This window comes from Centrocercus urophasianus, unplaced genomic scaffold, assembly GCF_019232065.1.
Source record: "Centrocercus urophasianus isolate 14NV4802_14NV808 unplaced genomic scaffold, USGS_Curo_1.0 seq_14, whole genome shotgun sequence".
Lineage (NCBI taxonomy): Eukaryota > Metazoa > Chordata > Aves > Galliformes > Phasianidae > Centrocercus > Centrocercus urophasianus.
The window spans coordinates 31,909,606-31,928,703 of record NW_024884586.1 but is presented as its reverse complement, the minus strand read 5'-3'; the positions used below and the strand labels follow the sequence as shown (position 1 = coordinate 31,928,703).

The window sequence follows — 19,098 nt, the reverse complement described above, 5'->3', positions numbered from 1 at the left end:
TCCATTTACAACAGAGCTTTGCCAAATATTTTGATGGTGGGAGGTCTCAGAAGCTAACTACATCCCCTCCAGCCACATCCCCTGACAGTTCATAGCAGACTGAGCTCACTGTGTGTGAGCCATGCAAGAGTTCAGAGCAATGGGAAATGGAAATCAATGTCTGGTGATGAGCCAGCAGTAAGCACTGCAAACCCATCAGAGCAAACAGGGCCATTTTTGAAGCAGCTTCTGCAGCCTAGGCCCACTCACATTCAGCTGGATGAGGGATGCAGCGTGAAAACCTGAAGGGAAGAAACTCTGTAAGTCCTTGATGTTTCCTCCAGTAGAGCAGGAAGTACCAAAAAGAGTAAGAAAGGGGTACCCAGTTCTGTTGATAAGATATGGATCTTTAGCAGGTGTTGGTCTCTATTGATTCAGCATTCTGTTTATACCAGGGAATACTTTGCCAAATCCCCAAACTGATTTCACTCAAAGCCGACCAGCAATGAGAAACACAGCACAGCAAGTCAGTGAGTGGCCACCAGCAGTGAGGTCAGGCAGAGCTGTTTGGTTAAGAGGCTGCTTTTAGTCCTGAGCAATTCTATTCACATCATGTGCTTCACCAGGTAGCCTTGCTTTAGCTGTTTCAGCAACAGACTCCTACTGTATGATGCAGAACACACCTTGCCCATCGCTTTTTTTCCCCCTACATTTCTAAATGCAATTTAACATGTATCATAAGCTGACCCAGCCATTCAGCATGCAAGGTGTTAAGTCCTGTCAGCAACCATTGTACAGCATATAGGAAGGTGCTGGATTTAGCTCCCAGGTGACAAAGTAATATACATAGTCAAGAAAGTGCATTTATTGTTATTTCAAAAAAATCCTTTGACAAAGATCTTTCACCAGAACTTGACTGCCTTCCATTTCATTACCGAACAGCATCCAGACTGAAACTGCCAGTCATCTATGAGTTAAAAATAAACAAACTCACATAACATCCTGACATTATATAAACGTAATGCTAAGTATAACACAATGAATGAAATCAATGTGATGCATAAGGACAGAATCTATAACTCCACACACTCACACTTCATCTGCTTTGTGTACACAGCTCCCTCTGCCCTTGGCAAACCAGGCATGTCCCCAGCCAACTCTCTCTGGCCAGGTCTGAGTGGATCTCCTTGTTCACATGCTGCTTTGTAACTCAATCTATTGGAAGAGTCTTATCTAGAAGTAGAGTCGCTGATCTTTTTTGAATCTAGATTACATTTCTACTCAGCAGCAGGCACCGATGCCTCAAACACAGCCCAAGGACCCATACGTATGTTACTGCTCCTAGTTGCTGGTTCTTTACTTACAACACAGAACAGTCAGGCATAAGGTACTGACTACTCATAATGCAGCCAAAAAGTCTCATACTCTAATTCCAATCTCAACACTAATTTTGTAGACTTCAGCAAGTCACTGCAGAACTCCAAGACACTGCTTCGCCAACTGAAAACCACAGATATGGTCCTGAACAACCTCTCAGGAACACCAAGAGCATTAATCAGCAACTATGCTTGAAAGAATGGAGCAAATACATGAGAGTGTTAAATAGGATTAATGGACAGATGAGCTTCTATGCTCAAGTGATGGCCTGAGGATGAGGGAAAGGCTGTTGGTGTAGTCTTCCCAGACTTCAGCAAGGCCTTTGACTTTATTTTCCGCCTTATTCTCCTGGAGAAGTTGACAGCCCATGGCCCAGTTACAGTCTGCTGGATAAAGAACTGGCTGGATGGTTAGGCTCAGAAACTGGTGGTAAACGAAGTTCAATCCAGCTACTGATAATGACTGGTGTTCCCCAGGGGGCAGTACAGGGTCTTGTCCTGCTTGATATCTTTATCGTTGACCTGGACAAGGGGATTGGGTGCATCCTCAGCAAGTTTGTACTCTGCACTGGAAGGAGGTGTTGATCTGCCTGAAGATAGGAAGGCCTTGCTGATGAATCTGAACAGACTGGATCACTGGGCTGAGGCCAAAGGGATGAAGTTCAACAAGACCAAATGCATGGTCCTGCACTTCGGTCACAACCCCATGCTCCAGACTTGGGGCAGAGTGGCTGGAAGTCTGTGCAGAGGAAACAGACCTGGGGATATTGGTCGTTGCTTTGTTGAACAGGAGCCAGCAGTGTGCCCCAGTGGCCAAGATGGTCAATGGCATCCTGGCTTGTATCAGAAATAGTGCAGTCAGCAGGAGCAGGGAGGTGATCGTCCCCTGTACTCAACTCTGTTGAATACAGTTTTGGGTCCCTCTCTACAAGACGTCGAGGCCCTGGAGCGTGTCCAGGAAAGGGCAAGGAAGCTGGTGAGGGAACTGGAGCACAAGTCTTATGAGGAACAACTTAGGGATCTGGGACTGTTTAGTTTCGAAAAGAGGAGGCTCAGGGGAGACATTATAGCTTTCTACAACTCCCTGAAAGGAGGTTGTGGTGAGGTGGGGGTCAGCTTCTTCTCCCAGGTAACAGCAATAAGAAAAGAGGGAATGACCTCAAGTAGTGCCAGCAGATGTTCAGGTTGGATACAAGGAAAAGCTTCCCAGAAGGAGTAGCTAGGCAATGGAACAAGCAGGGCTGCCCAAGGAGGTGGCTGAGTCACTGTTCTTAGAGGTGTACATGACACGTGTAGATGTGGTACTAAGGAACAGTTTAGTGGGCAGTATCAGTGGTAAGTGGACAGCTGGACTAGATGATCTTAGAGATCTTTTCCAACCTCAATGATTCTATGATTAGCAGCAGAATTTGAACATCCTTCTTCAGCACTGTAGTCCAGAGCTTAGCTTGTGTAAGAAGTAGTTACAGTTTTCTTGCATGCAAGCTAGCCAGAGAGGAATTGGATTCACAAATCTGTATTATACAGATCAATTCTGACCTCCTCTTGCATCTGACTGCCCTTTATACCGAATCCCCTGTGACGCAGTCTACACAATAACCTTATCTCTAATACTGCCTAATCCTATCTCCAGCTCCCTGGGTGCTATTTCACACACCAACCGTCTCCTGACCACACCACCATACAACCCATTTTTATGTTTTCCTGCACAGCTAAACTTTGCTAGAAGTTTTCCATCAAGAACTTACTGTGTTAAAAAAAAGATTTTCTATTTTCTTACAGAAAAATGTCCCATTTTGTTTTGTACTGTAAGATTTCCAAAACAAGCATAAACAAAGTAAGATGCTTAGTTTTGCTTTGTTCCTAATACTTTGTTTACTCTTTTGTGCACTGCCTTGTGTTCTTTGACTGGCCAAACATGCACTGTTTGAAGAACATACTGTAAAAAAAAGTGGTGAGTTTTCTCAAAATAAACTTCAACAGATTTTCTACTCAGCTTACAATTTCATGTTGCAGCCAGATTTAGGATGAAAAAAGATTGGCACTCCTTGCATCTTGCACGCAGCCCTCTGCTTGCTCTTCACTGAGCAGGTCTATTTTCTCTGTACTTAATCAAAAGCACATATGTTCAAATGTACATAGAGATGTTTTGGTACACTTCTTACTTTGTCCTCTTCATTGAGGCAGCCTACTGAAACAAATACTGGCAAATAAACTACATCTGAATGATCCAAGAAGTTGGAACTCAAAGTTCTGGAATTCAAGACTATGACGGAAGCTGTGACATCAACTCGTGTAAAACAGTCATTCTCTATTACTCAGCCTTATTACATGGTAGGGATTAACCATGTGTCAAGGAGCATCACACAGCCAAAAATCAACCCCTCTGTTTTGAAAGCTGAGTGCGACTGGAGAAATCCCACTCTGCTTTTCCATTTGGTGTCTTTTAAGCTTTACCCCATTCTTTCTGCATCACAATGAAATGACTGCTGGCATGTGATCAGAAACTCAGAAATCCTGGCTCCCTATCAATTTACAAAAATTGACCTGGACATTTTATCCACTTTGATGAGAGCATGAATGAAACTTCTTTCTCATTCACTCATGAGGAATGCTGCTGCTTAGCACCAGCACAAGTACTTCACTTTACAACCCACTGAGGAAAAATTGTTGAAATTAGTATAAATATCCTACCTGCTATCTGAATCCTATCCAGCATTTTGTAGTCAAAATAAATGACAGGTGGTTGGAATAAGATCCTATCTCTCTAAGTCTTGATCCAAATGCCACTGAAATTAAATAGGTTTTTTTGTTGATCTGAACAGGAGTTGAACTTTGGGATCAGAAGAGTTATCTGAATGTTGAACACTGCAGCTATCCCACGCCCTCCATTGAACTTCTGGACTTCTAATGTAAAACCACAACTTCTACAAGAACACTTTTACTTCAAATATTCCTCGTTTCTCTCTGTTGGGAAAGATAAGTTGTTTTGCTTATTTGAAATAAAAGTGTGTTTGAAAACCAAGATCCTGTTCCTAAACCATGGTGCATAGTGAATCCGTCCACACACCTCTACCATCTGGTGCTGTGCTGAGCAGGAGATTGGTCTAAGCATCCCTTAAAAACCACACTGCTGTCAGCTGTAACAGGCTTGTCCACCCCGTGCAATTCACTCCAGAGAGCAACAACAGGCTCCCTTCAAAGGTCTATCAGAGAGCTATCTAACAGAAACTCATAGTTAGCAAATAAACAGCCCAAGCTCTAGGAACCTCCGACAATTATTCTGTGTGCAAAGAAGAGGTCTATGTTGAAGCAATTTTCTAACTTTCTACTTTCCCACTCAACAAAGAACATCATTCTAAGAACAAGATGAATTGAAGGAATCCAAGCTACAAATCAAACAGCTACAAGTAGCAAAACCATCTCCAGAGAGAATTCCAGTCCATGGAGTTAACAGTAGCTACTTAGTAGGAAAAGCACTGCTGATCCCAGATACACCTGAACCACCTGTTCTGGTGCACTGAGGTACCAGTTGCAGTGCTACTTGGCATTAACAGCAACCTGGTACAGAATAGGCTGGATCAGCAAAGGAGCCACATAAACTGGATTGCAGTGCTAAGAGAGGCTATTCCTGACTGTGTACAAAGCCAGTGCAAACATCACAGAATCACAGAACGGCCAGTGTTGGAAGGGACCTCAAGGATCATGAATCTCCAACCCCACTGCCACAGGCAGGGCCATCAACATCCCCATTTAATGCTACACCAGGCTGCCCAGGGCCCCAGCCAATCTGGCCTTGAACATCTCCAGGGACGGGGCGTCCACAACCTCTCTGGGCAGCTGCTCCAGCACCTCACCACTCTCTGTAAAGAACTTAATGTGAATATCAGTGTTCGTTTTTCTACATTTTCTGTCGATTATTTAGCTGTTTAAGTTCCTGACAAATCTGTAAACTCTTTAAAGTTTCTCTGTCCCAGCAGAACTGCTGGATGGATTTTCAGACTATGAGTGGTTGAGAGCAAGTCTTTTGATATGGACATTCCAAATACTAAAAGGAAACTGTCAGATTTGGTACAGCAAAAATCTCACACAACAACAACACGAGACCCTCTAAGGTGACTTATGGCCTATAACCCTGCTGGAAGAATCCACAACCAGTCGGACTTGGGACAAGGTTGTAAATATGAAGCGTGCTTCCTGCAAACCTATACTCATTTTGGAAGACTAAAACACAGAATCAAGTTGTACTGCCCACCTTCAACCCTAACATGGAAAACTTAGTTGTTTTGCAAAAGCACTGACTTGTAAACCAGACATATCACCCAAACCTCGTGAACTTCTTTCAGTCCAGATAGATTAATATTGGTCAAAACTAGTTAAAAAACATTGTCTTGACCTCTAGCAACAAAGTACATACAAAAAGCACTCTGCTTTGCAACCTTCCACTTCACATAGCACTTGGAAAAGTCAAGTCTGGAGCAGCAGCAGAGGGAGAAGGGAGTTATGGATTCTAGTGTATACTGTCAGAGCACTGTTTATTCTAATCAATCAACTGAAAAAGTAGCAGCTGAGAGTAATTATTAATAATCAAGTAAAATTGGATTATTTCTCTGCACTGCAGTGTTGTCTGGATTGAGAGGCTGGTGTAGAAAAAGTTCATCAGAGCAAGCTACTGCAGTAAAATTGCTGACCTCAGCAGATCATCAGAGAAGGTGGAAAAGGGAACCTCAACTAAGCGTATGGGCAGTGCAACCTGCTCTGCGTGAGCTATAACAAAAACAATTATTGGAAGGCAGCTGAGTCTAGACAGTCAAATCATCATATAGCCAGCTGTATATCCAAGTGACAGTAGTAAGACCTACTGCCAAAGCTTTTCAGTTCTGAGGGATTTGTTCTTTGTGACTCTTCATTTCTGAAAGCAGTCAGCTCCCCATTCCAGTCATATTGCCTGTAAGGATGGGGTCTGGATCTTGTGTGAATGTTGTGTGAATATGGTTTGCCCTCTGTGCAGCTGTGGTCTTGACTGATCTTATTCTCAAGCAATGGAATGGAAACATTGCATTATACAATGCATGCAATGTACATGCAATATGATTAAATACACATCAGAAAGGAATACTATACCAAACACTCTGCAATATACTCAAGTCCCAAGATTTGATGTTTGCATAAAACAACCATGATGTGGCACCGCACAGAGATATTCTTACCCACAAACACAAATACTGAACTATGACTAAATAACTCGCACTTTTACTGCAAAAACAATGGCTCAGCAACTTCATTAACTAACTTGTAGACAAAATTATATTAGCCATTTGTGTCCATGAGTGCCTTATTCACACAATTACACACGTATCTTTTAAGTGCTTTGCAAACAAAATGTAGGAGCCTTCATTTGAAAATTTAACTCAGACTCAGTATTAACAGTCACACTGGGAATAAACCAGAATAAACCTTCCCTTGCAGTAAACGGAATTGTATCAACACACAAAATTTAGGCTGCAAGCCCTAAACTCCCCGTAAGAAGAATACTGCCCAGTTACATAGGGAATACACTGCTGCTACTGAAGGAAGCAGAACTTGGAGTTCTTAGGCATCTGTGTGTGAAAGACCTCAGCCAAACAATTGAATTACCACAGCAAACATTTTCTAACAACTTACTAATTACATTTTCAAATTAAATATTTACTTCTATCATGAGTATTTCTATATCATCAGCAGAGTCTGTTATTTCCCTATTAACTTCAGCAATTTCTTAAATGAAAATAATCCTTTACTTAAAGGGTGCAGGACAGAATCTTGAGAATTTCAGTTTCCTCAGAACTTCTGGATGATACAGAATGCTACACAACCTCCCAACACATCTTACAGGAACAAAGGATACAATGAGCAAAAACTTTTTCTCATTACCTGCAGCAAAACACTGCTTTCAGTGTCCCACTGCAAACATCAGATTCGATAGTCTACTTATTTCTAACATTTATATATTTTTTCTCCATTTCAGGAAGTGAAGAGAGAAGAGAGACGTAGTCTAATGCTTTTCTTTGTCAGATCAGTCTAGAAAAGTTTTGATAGCGTGGATCATCTACCAGAATAGAAGCACTAACTGCAATGTTAGCTTTAGACATCAGCGCACACAGCAGCAGGTAGGAACAGAATGGGAAGAAACACCGCTGGCTAGTCAGCACTCTGGGTTCTCTGCTTGCGTGGGAAGAGAGGGCTTAGTCCGCCTTGAGGTTCACTTTGCTCTCTCCAGTTTGTGCAAGACAGAAATCGATCAATTGCACTCTCTCTTCTCCTTCACTTCCTGGGAACCACTGCAGGAATATCGTGCCCAGGATCTTGTTTAAATCCACGACTCTTCTCTGTCAAGTCAATTCCTCCCATCCTCCCTCAAGCCCCCCCCAAAAACATCCCCTCCCCCTCTCCCTGAAAATGGGTCTTCTGAGCTCGTTTTGCTAATGTATTCTCAAACCAAATTAGGGGCCCTGACTCTCGGTGAAGTTCGTGAGTTAGTTGCCGCGATGCACTGAATTAAAGATACCATCTCGGACTCAAATCAGATTAGAGCCCACACACACACATGCAAAAGCCCACTTTCTAATCAATTTTATAAAGGGCCTTCAGCAGAGATACACTAATGGTATTGAGCTAAGATCTTTAAACTAAGTCTGCAAGAAGTCTGCGGAGATAAAATGCACACTGTATTAAAGAGAAAGCTCTTCACTGCGCCCTTCCCACTGGGAACCCAGTGCACTCTGGAAGAACATCTCAAAACACTAAGCAGCTCTCCTGAACCCAAGACATTCCCTCCCACTTCCTCCATTTTTTTTTTTTCCTCCTGCAGACCTTTAAGTCCTTTCTTTCACTTACTGTCAAGATGCAACAGAAGGTTCCTGCACAGTGGGCAGAGGACATGCGAACTATGATGCCCTGGTATGTGCTAGGAATCAGACACAATGAAAACATGCAGATCTTTTTAGACCTTTGCCATAAATCTATAGTCAGTGGGTGAGTGATCACCCGCTCAGGTTCAATCAGACTTCCGACTTCAGTGCAGCTGCCTGCAATCACGTACAAGATGCGAGGCACTGCCATGCTGGTTGGTGCATGTAAACGGGATGCCACAGCAGCCACCTGCTGAGAGTCACTGTATGGCAAGGAGCTCCCCTTACAGCAGTAGCTGTGCACACCTAGTTTCTTCACATCCTCCTGTCCTCATGTATCTCTGGTTAGCAGTAGAAAGTCTCATGTGTGGCATCACGTTTAGCTCTCTGAAGCCAACTCTGGGAATTGAAATGTGGAGGCCAGAAAAGGAAGAGCAAGATAAAATAAAATAAAAAATTGTTGGGCAAGACTGCCCACAGATGGTGGCTTCGAAGGGAAGGCAGAAGAAAGGGTTTATAAAAGAAGCTGAAATTGGTGATTTAACAGCGCAGCAGTTGTTTGGCCACCAACAGACAGAGAAGAAAAGCAAACTGTTTTTGCAAAGTGTTCTGTGTCAAACCAGGAAGCAATTTTTTGCTCTTCTTCAATAGTTTCAATAAAAGCACCTCAAAATATTTCAAACGCTACAAAGTCACATCTTAGGATCCAGCATCAGTCTTTGTAGCTACTCACTTTCTAAGATGCTGCTTCTAAGAAAAGGATGAGCAAACACGCTAAGGTAGCAGGAAACGTGTGTCTTAACAACAATCCCATCAAAAATAGAAATTCCTCTTGAGCTATGAGGAAAAGATGCTTCTAAGATTCTTGAAAGTTCTCATATGCTGAAGATTTTTTTCATTTCTGAAATCCTACCTAGCTAATTGAACTGTGATATTCTGCATACACAGCAGAAATTCCCCTTAAAATATTGACAGAAATACATGAAACACAAAATACATTTCTCTGACTAGCTAACATACACACTAGCCTAACAACGCACTGGAATGGACCACCTGAACTTTCAGAGGACCAGCCTTGAAAAAAAGTGAGCCTTCCTTGTGGTTTTTGGACAGGTGACAGCTCCTAGAGCTGGGCAGGATACCAGTGTCCTCCTGCAGCAGAGAAAACCCCAATAGCAACAATTTTCCAAGATCTTGAGCTCTGCCACACTATTAGCACAGAACAGTTTCTCAGAGTTCAGATAGGCTCTGTTCTCCCTGAGACAGCTTCAGGCCTCACACTGCTGTGGAGTTTTATAATGTTCATGTGCTGAGGACGATGCCAGTTTCCAATGCAATTAACCTTTACAGCCTAATGAAATGGCTCTATTGGCTATGGTGGCAGGAAGGAGCCCCTTGACACTGGCAGGCTCCTGAGGATGGGTTATCAAGGTTGCAGAGCATCACTGCTCCATTTCTATCCACAGGCTGCAGCTAATCAATGCCAGACCTGAAAGGAGCAGGCAATGCCAGTCTCAGCACCACATTCCAACACCACATCGATCTCTGGGAGGAGAGGGGACTTGTGTCTGTGCCCACTGATCTGCTGTGTCACAGGCAGAGTTCTTCCAGGAATGTACTTGGCAGCATAAGCTCCCAGCTGGGAGAAAGAGGAAAATTCCTCAGGTGGGAAAGAGTTACCTCATATATGATACCATGGCAGCAAACTGTCCCATGACTTAGCAGATCTAGGATGAAGCTTAGGGCTTTTGTGCTTGTTGATTTACCCTCCTTAGCTGAAGTACGATAGGTACATCAATACTCTCAGGGCTGAGTGACAACTGCTGTACCCCAAGGGCTGCATTTTCTTTCCTCCCATGAAACAAAACCACAGTCTGTGTATAAAGAGGCCTTCCATCATGCAAGACTAACAGCTTCCTTCCTTGTCCATCTTTGTTGCTCTTCTTTCAATAAAGCTTGCTTTTGCTTTCTGGCATTTTCCAAATACTAGATACATCTTTCAAACATAGATCTGGCTGAAACTTGAAAAAATCCCAGAATCAACTGTTCTGTTCCACTGTGAGAAAGATATCCGAGACTCCGCTTCACATCCTACCTGAAACTTTCGTTCATTTTCATAAACTTGCTCAGTGAAAAATAAAGAAAGGGAAGAAGAGCTACCAACAGGCAGGGCTCAGGAGCATTGAGGTATTTTCTACACGCACCTCCCTCTAAGAGATTTTCTTAGAGTGTTTCGTCCCATCTTTCTAGGACTGAGTAAAGGCTGTTGAATGACATCCTGTCACAACCAACTTAGGTGCTGCTGGTGGTGGTGGCAGGAGATAAACTTGAGTCATAGCTTTGCCCCAGTTACTGATCAGGGAAGTAATTAACTCATCACTACTGCCTTTCTTCAAGTTACAGGCTCCCAAGAATAGCAGAGACACATAGCATTCACATTGGTAGAATTCAAAAGCCTCAACTTGTCCAGTCTGTGGCAGACCAAGGGAGAGGCCTGGCTGAGGGGAGGGCAGAAATGAACCTTCAAGCAGAGAAAAAAGGCATGTAACAAAGTCCTGGGAAGCCCTGGGTTTCAGTAAAGAGCCAGAGCCAGAAAGGTAGGAAAAATTGGGAGATGGGGTAAGAAAAAAAAAAAAAAAAAAAAAAAAACCCACCAAAACTCTTTAGACTCCAAAAGACGGTAGAAAAGGAAAACAAAATACATGTTCTTATAACTGTAAATCAAAGGCAATCTGGATCAGTTTGCAGCAGATCTGTGTCAAAAGGAGACTTTCAACAGGTAAGCAGGAGAAGCAAGAAAAACATTGTGTCCTTTGTCTTTGGAACAGAGTATGAATAGATGCAGGGCATGGACAACACAATATAGATGCTGCCAGGGCAAAAAGGTCTCTGAAATTCATGCTTACGCATGAGTGCAATACACAGGGACCTGCTCTCAAAGGAGGATATTTTCCAGAACTGCAGAATGTGCTTATCTCCATATATGAGTGTGAAAACAGAACCGCACACGCAGTATATGTTTATATACGTACAAATACAGGAGCCTACTTGTAAAGAGGTAAAGGCTTCTTTGCCATTCAGCTGCAAACGAGCAGGAATGTTCCCATCTTTCTCTGACCTATGTCAAGGTAGAACAGGTACACTTGCGCTGCACTTACGATTTCATCTAGACTATAGAGATTGAAATTAAAGGACTTGGTATGCAGCACCCGTCTCCAAGAATTTCTTTCCACTAAAGCAAAAGTAGAGAACAATCTGATTTGTGTGATTGTGATAAGGCTGGCTTTATTATTAAATGCATTACTGTCATTTAAAAAGTATTTCATAGACCCAAAGTGTTTGTCTCATTAAAGTACCTTCTCATAAGAACTTGGATTCCAGAGAGAGATTAAAGAAAGGAGATATTTCAATCCACAATTTACCAGTAGGGGAGAGAATCAGAGACTTAAGTCTTTGCTCAGATCACCTAAGGAACTTATAGAAGACCTGGGAACTGAGCTCTGATCCTCATCCCAGATTTATAGCATTCAACTTCATTATGAAACAGAAGTTAGGAGAACAGCAGAATCAGAAGAGTTACTTTGCATGCTTCCAAGAGCACAAGGTATATTTAATTTATTGGTGGGGACAGAATACCACAGAAAATGAAATAGCTTTTTATTAAAAACCAACAACAATAACCACCACTCATCACAAAACCTTTAAAATTTGCTCCAAAACTCACGCTAAAAGTACATCTAAAGAGTTTTCAGGATTTTTTTTGTTCCTTTGTGAAATGTTTGCTTACATTTATTTCCATTTATCTTAAGAAAAAAATCATTTTCACTGAGAAATGAAAACTATGCAAGGACAACTCATTTCAGCACAGCTAGAAAAAAAATCAATTTCCTCAAGTTAAAGTTTTACTCTTTCCTTGAGGGAAGGAGAGAGAAAAAAAAAAAAAAAAAAAAAAAAAAAAAAAAAAAAAAAAAAAAAAAGCACCCTAGAAAGAATTCCCACCTGCTGGGAACAGGAACCAGATAGCAAAATGTAGCTCTCAAGAGCAGAAACATCCTCCTGAGTGCCTGTAAAAGGAAGTAAACAGGGAAGGGACCCTATCTTTCAGTCCAGAAAGTATCAACTCTGCACTCTGTGAGCAGAGCAGCTAGGTTTGGGGAGTCTGTGCTGCCATCTTCAGGGATGCTCGCTTTTTTCCATGTCCCAAAATCGCAGACGAAGGCAAACAAAAAGGAAGGAATTTCAACATAAGGACAGATAACAAGGAGATGGCAGCTCCACTCTTTTCCCTCCAAGATTGCTGGGTGCCTTGTGGAGAATCATGGAAATTAAAACTGGGAGAGCCATATAAATCCTGCCTAGTCCATACATTGCCAGGCTGCAGTAAAGCTAATAATCGGTGCCTAGACCTGTCCGATTTCTCTCTATTCTTCTAATCCAGAATCAGATCGGGTGATTATTCGGTGTATCTCAATAGCAGACGCTCAGTTGATGCTTAATAACCATCTTCTTTACAAAGCAATTTCAAAAAGAAAGAGAGACCCTGACCCCTTCCCACTGGGCTGAATTAAAATGAAACAGTTAATTGTGTGCCCACAGGGTACTCAAAGTCCTGTTTTGTGAGAATATATCACAGGTATTCAGAAATTTCACGTACATGTTATTCTTCCTCAGACTAAACAGCTAGATTTGAGAGGCTGTGGGGATAAATGCTGCATAACAGCAAAGGTAAATTGAAGACGACAAATCAGAATCTCCTTGTTTCTGACCCAGCAGTCATATGTGTATCTCAAATCATTCTAAAGTGCCTTTTGATGTGTGCAACTCTTCTTTTTTTTTTAAAGGACAACCCATCCTACAGAGCTGTGAACTCTGTCATTTCCCTGAGTTTTTACCTTGTCACAAGTATTTCACTTTTTTTTTTTTTTTTTTCCAAAATTGCTTCACAGACACAGTGCCTTTGCACATCACATATTACACAACAAAATTCAACTTATCAATGCTGTGTTTTTAGGTTGAAAAATCATGCGTCTGTTCCCCAGCTTTGATGGTCATAACTCTGAACGAGTGCAAGCCATGCTGTTCAGATCTCCATTGCCCTCTGGCCTCACTGCCCCCCAGTAAATATGATTGCTCCATCTTCTCAACACATCAACATGACAGAATAAAAAAATAATGTTTTTATTCAAATTAAGCACCAACTATAAGCTCCTACACAGGTCAGTATAATGGCTGAAGGTTAGAGATATAAATCTGCACTATCTTGTTTTATTAACCTATTTTGCTTAAAGCTTTTGGCTTTGTATTTTATTTCACCTAGGATACTGTTATTACCTCACAAAATTGAAGACTTCCTAAAAATTACTTAGGTCATTTAAAAAAAAAAATGATGATTTACAGTGAGTTAGAAGCAAGCTGTAGCACTTTTCAACCACAAGAACTTAAACTGCTACTCAAAATAGCATGTACAGTAAGGGACTGTTCCACTCATCTGTTTCTGAGACCTAATGCTTACAGCCCAGGCCCAAGAACTGAAAGGACCACTATGTCTTGTTGAGACTGTAACAGAAAATAAGTAATAATGTAAATTTCTGAGTTGAAAGTTAATCAGAACTCAAGCATCCACCCAATAACCAATACTGCAGTGCACTGCCATTCCACAAGATTTAATAGACAGCCTCTCCTCAGATCGTGCTAGCCCGATTCTGTGATCCATCACATGCAACACGTTGCCAGCCTGGTCCATCTGTTTTGAGCACCTTTCCAACATGCACCTGCCTTCCTCCATGCCATCCCTCACTTCACAATGGACTGGTTGATGCTGCCTCACAGCAAGCACCCACAACACTACAAGACCTGCACTACTAGAAGCACTGACAGAGAGCAGCTCACTAATGATGGGTGAGATACACAATGAAGGACTCACACTGTGATTTCAAAATCTTATAAAGACATAAATGCACTCACAGTCAATAAGATTGGGCAGATCACTTTTCTTTTCCCAGTCCTGGCTTGCAGCTGGACTGGGGGAAGAACGGAACTAGCTAAGCCTTTATTCACTTGGCTTTCTGATCTGATTTTTAGTGCCTCCTCACTGCTTCCCTGACTCGCGCCAGGCCTCAGGGCAGTGCCACCTCTCAGCACACCTCCACCTCTCTCTCATACAGCAGGCAACATGCCACTGCCCAGTTCTAGGAAGAGGCATTCCTGATATTGTCCTTGGGGAAACTGCAAAGCTGCTGCTCTGCAACTCCAAGTCTGAACACAGTTAGGGAGGAGTGCAGCACGCTGGGTTTGTGGGGATGCACACAGACACAGGGCCAGATCCAGAGGGGACAGCAGCAGCTCGTGCCAGCCACTGCAGAGTAGCATGAGCAGAGCAGCATGAGCAGAGCCAGCACGAGGCAGCTTACCAGAGCAGTGCTTCAGTTGGTGCAGTAATATCAGCCTCACACTTTCATGAGTGCTCAGTTCACACAAAAATGTTTTTTTTTTAAACCCACTACAGGCGATTAAGCTGTGATCTAGATTAATTAGCTGCCATATTTCATGTTTAAAACCAGAATTGGCCTGTGCTGACACTGAGGAAACTTATAATTTTTTCACTCGTACCTGATGGCCTCTGGTTTTTCACACTGCCTGGAGGCAAAGGGCTGCTGGGCCAGGCTGTACTGCGCCCACTGCCAGCAGCCGTTCTGCCGCACTCCTGGGGTGGGTGAGGGTGGGGAACCAGAGATCTCCTGATGGAAGTACTGACCCTGCTGTAACCCACGTGCCCCAAGCAGCATTGTTTCAGTGTTAAAAACAAAAGGTTGATGAACTGTATAATTTATTTTTATCACTGTTAATTTTTCTCAGTGCTGCTTGTTGGTAACTCCCGGAAGCTAATAGGTCCCTTCGGCCACATATTTACTCCATCACCGCATCTGAAGGCTAAAGCTGTGTCCTTGCCATTCTGAGGGATAAGGGATTGGGACAACGCACATCAAGGAAAGGACATGTCTCACAGAGGTATAGCATTTCTGCATGGAAACAGGGTTCACCTTCTGCCTCCTATTTCCTGTGAAGGTCTTTCACTTTGCACCTTTAAATCCTTAAATGAAGAGGAAACAAGCAACAATTCTGTTTACACAACATCAGAGGTTAGCTTTACGAAAACTAAGTTGAGTTGCTAGACTCTCCTCTTCAGCCCCTATTTTGCTTCCCGTCCATTAAAATTGTAACAAATACTGTTCAGTCCACCTCTCCAAAGCACCGTTCAACAAGGAGGCAACAAGTAGTGCCCGGTAATCCTGCAACACAGCACTGAGACTTGAAACCAGCAACAGTCTGTGGAATGCGCCAGAAAAATCCTTACAAATCAGCTGCCGTCCTCAGCTTCCTCCTTTTCCAGCTCATTGAATGCGAGTTGCTTTTTCTCCCAGGGTTATTCCATAATATTTCTGTCACACAGAAAAGTACAGCTGAGCTATTCCTTCTTTCACACTAAGTCAGTGTTGCTCTAATTCACACCCAAGGCTGCACAGGTCTCCCACTCCACCCTGCCATGCTGCACTGTTCCTGCCTTCTCCGCTCCCTTGGAGCAGAAGAGCCGCACAGGCCTCCTACCAGCTGCTGATGTGTATCTTCCTTCTATAGTTGCAGGGATGCTAAACACACTGTAATAAATCTCCTCATCCCATGGGAACAGTTCACTTTCCTCAGGCCCCATGACATTACACACAGCAGCTCTTTCCAATGTCAAAAGCACCATTTCAAAGCTGCTCTGCCTTCTGAAAGATCCCGCTGCCCTATTTCTCTTCTCCAGCCTGTGCAGTTTACCCCTCGCACCACCCAGCTTCCAGGTTCCCCACAGTAGGCGCAGGCAGCAGGCTCTGCTCTCAGCCAGCAACAGAGGACACTGAAGGGCTGTCAGGCAGGAGGAACCCTGTGTGCTGGCATGGGCAGTCTTTACATGCGTGCCTCCTCCTCGCCTCACAAGGACATTGCCCACACTTTCTCAGAGAGACAAAGCAAGAGAGTCTGCAAATTTGAAAGAAAGTCCAAGTCAAATGGTCACACAGTGCCTGTAGAATTAAAAAGGTGAGCGAGAAACACAGCAGCAGTTTCACAAGGTTTGACCCCAATTTTTAGGCAAATCCTCATTCAATTTTAGCAAAGCAAACCTATGCATATGCTAGAAAATTTTTTCTGTCATCATGTCATCTCCCTTTCCCTTAAAGCTGTTGTATCCAAATTCCAGCTTTCTGCAGGAAGAAATGGTTTTGTATTTTCAGTGCACATTCAGTAATTTAAATGAGAAAAGTGGTCAGAAATAGATTTTCCCTACTATGCATCAGAAAGAAGCCTTAGTCAAGGCAAGACAGACACAGTGACTGCTGTCCTGGGCTTTATGTTCACCATTGCTCTGTCACAGTGAGAGCTCAATCTTCATGACCCAGATGTTATCCTTGCTTTTCTCTCCTCTAGCTCACCATCTGCAGTCCAACACAGCTCACAGTGGAAGGATACTGTTTACAACCCAAAATGCTCAAGATCATTCTGCACCATCAACTTCCCTTCAGATCTCCTGCCTAGAACAGCAGGACACTGCCTGGCGTTGCTTTACACATTTCCTAGCAGCATCAGGGGTTAAACAATACTACAGAATCACATGGTGTTAAATTTATATTTCCAACCCATAGTTGAATAACAGGGATATTTTGCTTAAGGCACAGTTTGTTATATTTGCCTTTTTTTTTTTTTTTCTCTCCTCGATTTTCTCCACTGTTATAGAGATGTAAATGCTGTTGAGTTTGATGGCATTTACATATATATTTTTGAAAAGATCTTGAAACCACATTCAGGTCTGCACATTTGTCTTGTTTTGGTCTCCTTTTTCCTTCGCACAGGCCTTCTTCTTCCATAGGTTTCATCTTCACAAATCTGGCAAAGGACATTCTCATCTAGAGCTCTCTGGAATTCTCCACATGCTGGAATGCTTCTTTGGAGACCTGCTTTACTCTTCTCTGCTGGGTTTTTATCCCAATAATATTCTTTGCAACTTCAGCAAGTTCACACTTCACCTCCTCTCACACCTCATTTGGCATTTTGTCCTCTGTGCATTTTAGCAATGCATCAAACTGCTCCCCAATTACCACTATGTAGCCTTCCCCAACATAGTCCAAATTATTCCCAAAGGGCTGAAAGAATAATTTCATGCATTGGGAGCACGAAACTTGAACTCTGAAAGAAGTAGCCAGTGATCTGAGGCACTAGCAGCACCTGGCAGAGTTTTAGATGAGGAAAATGACTCCCCACACAAAGATTTAGGATTTTATTGTTTATTTTCCCCTTCAATACAATCTCTTATATCAGTTCCAGGTATATCTTCCCCCACTGTGATGTTGAGTTAAATGGCCTAATATTAGTGTTGTGTCAGTTTTACACTTCCATATGCCACCTGATTTTGACAGTTACTTGTCATTTACTCAGGTATAAATGACAGCCAATTCAGATCCAAAGCACCTTAGAAGACAGTTTTAAAAGTAAGTTCCCAAACATGCTTGGAGCTTGTAGATGGCTTCTTCATCTTGTGGCTTTTGCTTGTCTTGTTTCCCATATAAATTCTTAACACCAGCCTCTTCCTTCAACAACACTGACAACACTTCATGGTTGTTAGTTGCTTTCAGATGATGAAATAACCTGATATAAATTACCTATTGCTGTGAGTCAAAGAGAACACATGAGCACAGTAGTTGCTCCAGGAAGGCAGCAAGTACCAACTGTATCATTATAGGCAGAAGGTTTTTTATCTTTGTAGAAGTTATTTTAATCTGATTTCCTCCTCCAAGATTTTTCTCTATGATATCAAAGGGCTTTTTGGATGGCTCAGTAGTCCACATCATGAAAAGTGGCAAACCTTTATCCTAACTCTCACACTGGTGATGTATCAAAGATATAGTGAGACCACTCCAATGTCACTGTACCAGAAGAAACAAGAGACATTGAGGACTGGGGCCAGGGGTCAAAACAAGACAATCAGAAAATGAATGGATTGCTCTCTGTTAAATCTGCACTTAATTGTTGCTCACTGATATTCATTTACTCTGTTAAGAATAGAATCATATTAAGCCACCTACTAGTAATGAAAAGATAAAGAGACTATTTCAAACAAGTATGCTGATATTAATAATACATAATGCAGACAAGGTATATTCTACACTCAATGAGAAATTAGCTACATAAATTCCTGTATCTCCTGATGAGACAGAATTGATGCTCTCAGTGAAGTGGTTATGAATTTCAAGCCAATGTACCACCTGTGGATTCTTAACTCAGGCTGCAGCAGCCCCACAATTCAGGTCCTAATGACCCAATTACTCTCCCAGCTGCCCATCACCTACACAAGATACGTCACAATACTCCATCCGTGAACTAAGTAGGGAATACTTCTCTTTCATACAATTAATCTAAAATGTCTAGATGTCACCTTACTATGGACAGACTGGTATACTGGATACTTTAATACACCAGAAAATAGTTTGATAGGCTCAAGTATGAAGAAAATCATGAGACTGCTTCATTTAGGAAACAAACATCAAAAGAAACAAACACATCAAAAGGAGTAAGCACATCAGAGATGCACTCAAAGATGGTAACGTATTTCTCAAAGGGACTAAGATGGGAAGCTACACTTTTTCTCTCCTAATCAAGCTTCTTTACAATGAGATCACTCCTTGGCAGACATGGTGACAACTTCCAAACATCGTATTAGCAGGATGAGGAACAGAGTTTGCAGGACACGACCTGTGATGGATGTCACAAAGTCTCCTCAGAGGCCTCAAAAAATCCATGAAGATGGCAACGCTCTCCTA

The 19,098-nt window shown here is 42.4% G+C and overlaps 1 protein-coding gene and 1 long non-coding RNA gene across 10 annotated transcripts in view; one reads left to right on the top strand and one right to left on the bottom strand.

Annotated features, from left to right (window-relative positions):
* LOC122157554 overlaps window positions 1–4,395 on the top strand; it is a 156,554-nt gene extending 152,159 nt beyond the window's left edge. For all 8 annotated transcript variants that reach the window (XR_006167946.1, XR_006167942.1, XR_006167945.1 and 5 more), the window contains one exon: window positions 4,181–4,395. This is a non-coding gene — a long non-coding RNA (uncharacterized LOC122157554). The remainder of the gene's footprint in view (window positions 1–4,180) is intronic.
* ESRRB (estrogen related receptor beta) overlaps window positions 1–19,098 on the bottom strand; it is a 123,290-nt gene that overhangs the window by 50,413 nt on the left and 53,779 nt on the right. The gene's annotated exons all lie outside the window — the stretch shown is intronic.